This window comes from Belonocnema kinseyi, chromosome 2 (assembly GCF_010883055.1).
Source record: "Belonocnema kinseyi isolate 2016_QV_RU_SX_M_011 chromosome 2, B_treatae_v1, whole genome shotgun sequence".
NCBI classification, from domain to species: Eukaryota; Metazoa; Arthropoda; class Insecta; order Hymenoptera; family Cynipidae; genus Belonocnema; species Belonocnema kinseyi.
Window position 1 is genome coordinate 183,086,724 of NC_046658.1, and position 4,764 is coordinate 183,091,487.

Sequence of the window (4,764 nt, forward strand, 5' to 3'; positions counted from 1 at the left end):
TTAATTAATTTAATTAATTTAATTAATTTAATTAATTTAATTGATCTAATTAATTTAATTAATTTAATTAATTCAATTCTTCAACTAACAATGGAATAGCTAACTTTAAAAAGTACTCAACTTTTAAAAAACAAAAAAAAAACACATTTTCTACCAAATATTTGAATTTTAAATTTGTAAAGGAAAAATTTGTAACCAAATATGGAATAGCCCAATTCAGGAATTCAAGGTTATTTTTATCTCTGTTCAAAAAGAGAAAATATATAGAAGATAGTTAATTTTCGACAGAAAAATTTATTTTCACCCACGGGAAATGAATGTTCAACGAAAAAATTTGATTTATAAAAAATTGCTACAAAAAAGAAAATGAAATTTCAACAAAATATTTAACTTCCAGCGAAATACTTATTACCAATATTTTTACCAAATAGCTAAATATTTAACTTAAAAAGTGGAATTTTCAACAAGAAAGTTAATTTCCAATAAAGAAAGATGAATTTTCAATAAATTATTTAAACTGTTAACTAAAAAAGAGATAAATTTTCAACCACGGAGAACGTATTTATATGTTAATAGTTAAATTTTTTAATGATTTTATTTTCAATCAAAAAGTTTAATTTTCTATTAAAGTAGTTTAAATTTGACCAAAAAAACTCAAAACATTCAACAAACAAGTTCCATTTTTCAACCAAATAAGTGCATTTTTAACAAAATACATGAGTTTTCTACCAAATAGTTCAATTTTCATTTTATAAAGGGAAAATATTCAACCAAAAATGGAATAGCTACATTTTCAAATAAAAGACCTAATTTTTTAACAAAAAAAAAAATAAAGTTCTAACAGAATCATTAAAACTTAAAATATAATTTAAGTTTTAATCAATATGTTTAACATCGTAACAAACTTGTTTATTGTCTATCAAATTGTTGAATTTTCTAGCCAAAAAGACGAACTTTTTACAAAACAGCTGAATTTTCAACCCTTTGATGTAAATTTTCAACTAAAGAGCTAATTTGCGATAAATAGTGGCATTTTCAACTAAAATGACGAATTTTCACACGAATAATTGAATTTAAAGCAGTTTGGGCGGGGCCCAATTTAGAAATTGAATGTTAGTCTAATCTATAGCCAAAAAGACAAATATTTTAGAGGATAGTTAAATTTACGACAATGATTACTTTAATATTTGTTTCTTATTTTACATTACATTTTATTTACATTTATTTACATTTTTATTTATTTTTATCATCAAAAAATGAGCATTCTGTTAAAATAAAAATTATAATTTAACATTTTATTGCAATTTGTTTTGTTTTTACATAAATTAAATTTATGTATATTCATTGTATATATAATTTAGGCGAAAAATGTTGTGAAGTAAAGTGATATTGCATCTTCTCCTTTTTCCAAAATTTTTATTTTTTTATTTTCAGTATATTTTTATTACCAAAATTTATAACAAACTTGTAGATATTGTTTAGCGAAAAATGTTAACTTCTAATTTTTTCAGAAAATAATATTTTTTATTATTAATCTTATTTTTTACGATTGAAAGAAAATCTGCTCGTCCTATCTAAAAATGATTAATGAAAAATGTATAGACCTTTTTCAGGAGAAGAACTTTTGTCTTTTTTTAAATGGGTTTTTGCTATTTTTTGGAAGAGCAACTTTGGTTTGTCAATTTTTTTAATAGCTTGTATAGTTTGTCTAAACATTTAATTTGTTTATTTTTAATGTTTTTTATGAATAAAACAAAAACTGCGAATCCCACAAAAAAATAATTATTAAAAATGCATACTTCTTTTTTAAAGAAACAAGTTAAATTTTCGTCTAAAAAGTTTATTTTCACCCAAGGGAAATTAATTTTTAACAAAAAAGTTTAATTTATAAAAAGGTTCCTATAAAAAAATACTTGAAATTTCAACAAAATAACGTAACTTTCAGCAAAATACTTGTTACCAATATTTTTACCAGAAAGCTGAATATTTAACCTGCAAAGTAGAATTTTCCAGAAGAAAGTTAATCTTAAATCAAGAAAGAAAAATCTTCAATAAAATAGTTGAACTTTAAACTAAAAAAGTCAAATTTTCAACAAAATATATGAATTTTTTACAAAATAGTTAAATTTTCAACTTATAAAGGGAACATTTTGAAACAAAAATGTAATAGCTACATTTTTAGATAAAAAACTTATTTCTGAACAAAAAAAAATGAATTTCCAACCAAATAAATAAATTAAAAATATATTTTAATTTTGAATCAGTATGTTTAATTTTGTAACAAAGTGGTTTATTTTTGTACGAAATTGTTGAATTTTAAAGCCAAAAATACGAACTTTTCACACAAAAGAACAACTACATTTTCAACCCTAAAATGGCGTTTTCAACTAAAATAATTAACTTGAAACTAAATAGCCCAATTTATAATTTAAATATTAGTTCAATATATAGCCAAAAAGGCGAAGTTTTTAGAAGACAGTTGATTTTTCGAAAAGAAGGAAATTTTCAGTCAAGTCAGTTTTCAGCAAAAAAGACGACGTGAACCAAATATTTGAATTTTCCAGAAAATACTTCAACTTTAGGAAAATTTTACAGTGGAACTCTTCTATAGCGCCAATTTTCGCGGTTGGCGGTGGGTGGGAACTAACTCATTATAGCCCGCTCCGCTTTTGTTTGTTCACGACTCAGTGCTCCCTAGTGGGCATAAAATTTGGCGATGTCTTTACGACATCTTTACGACAGCCTATGTTTTTGTCGTTTCGGTGCCTTTGCGATATCATAAAGACATCCTCAGATCATACGACTTATTTACGATATCGTAAAGATACCTGAACGACATGGACATAGGATGTCGTAAAGTTGTCGTAAATATGTCGTAACGATGTCGTAAAGACGTCGCCAAACTTTGTGCCCACTGGGGCCTCGAGTTGTCGAGCCTGATTTTTCAATTAGGTTTTCAATTTTTTATACATAAACAAATAAGACGAAAAAAATTCCATTTTATCTATTTGGCGGTCACAGTACTCGTCAGTAACAGGAAAAGTGTTGAAATCGACTAAGTTTCATAAACTAATATTAGCTAAAGATGTTCCGAGATTATATATTAAACAACAACATTTTTTATAAGCAAATTATTTGTTGAAAAAATGTTTTCTATAATTTTCCATAATCATACGTTTTTTCAAGATATATTGCAAAACATTTGAATGGAAATTATATGATATTAAACAAATTTTTCTTATGATTATAATTCTTTATATTATAAACAAATTTTATGAACAAATGCAGTAATCAGGCATTTTTCGAAAGAAAAATTCGTTTTTTTCTATGTACATTTTTTGAAATTTGGAACCTTATGATATTTGCCACAAAATTCATTATTTGTTTCTTAATCTTATGATCTTTTAAACAAATGTAATAAATAAATGCATTATTCGGGCATTTGTCGAAAGAAATCGGTTTTTGAAATGCCAGTCTTTTAAGATGGGAACTTGATGATAATTTCAGCAACATTCAGAATAAGCTGATAAATTTTATTATTTCTTTAAACAAATTTTTGAACAAATGCATTAATCAGGCATTTGCCTACAGAAAAACTAGCTTAAATTTAGTTTTTAAAAATATTAAATTTATAAACCAATTATAAATATCGCTGAAATCATCATGAACTTCCCAATTAAAAAACACGAAAATCGAAAAAAACGAATTTTTCCGTCTGCGGATTCCCGAATAATGCATTTGTTTATTAAATTTGTTTTTAAAAATCATAAAATTTGTCAACTCAGCATGAAGGTTGCCAAATTCATTATGAAGATCCCAATTACAAGTCTGATATGAAAAAAAAGAATTTTTCCGTCGACAGATGCCCCAATAATGCATTTTTTTGAAAAAATCATAAAATTGTTTAAAAAATTATGAATTTTGCTGAAATTCTCATGAAGTTCCCTACTAAGAAGACTGCCATTAAAAAAAAACGAAATTTTTCTGTTAAAAAACGCCCGAATAATTCATTTGTTCATTAAATTTGTTTAAAAAATCATAAGATTAATTAACGTGTATTTATGGAAAATCGTAAAAAAAAATCTTTTTTAACAAGTAATTTGTTGAAAACAAAATTTTTTGTATATTGTCTAATATTTGATGAGCACCGGGAACGTCAAATAGAAAAAAGGCCATTTTTTCGTCATTTTTGTTTACTTATTTAAAAAATTGAAAACCTAATTGAAAAATCAGGCTGGACAACTCCCTTAAAAATCTTATTAACTTTTTTTCGAATTTCTTTAGTCGAAATCGGTGAAGATTTGTGGGCTTCACGTTATTTTTTTAATAATCTTGTAGGGGATTGAAAAAGAAACATTTTTCTTTTCCTGAATTTTTTTCATATAGTTCGTTCTTTGGCTTAAAATGTTGATTTTCATGTGTTTTGTCAAATCTTGTAAATGCTATATCTCTGGTAAATTTGGGTTTTATAAAAAAAGTCATTAGGATAAATTGTTCGTTTGTTTGAATACTATGAATATCCGTACGAAAATTTTTTGAATTTTGAAAAAAAAGTAGCCTAAAAATTTTTCAAAATACACTCACTGTTTGAATTTTCATCCAAAATGGCTGGATAACGAATTTGACCTTTATTTTAGGACACTTAAAGAGTATGCCAAAGGCCAATCCAATCTGTCGATTCTTTCAGACACATTCGTAAGAACCTGTTTTTCTGATTCAGGGGGTCTCAAAACGTGGACAATTGACGAAAACGGGTTTCGGGGG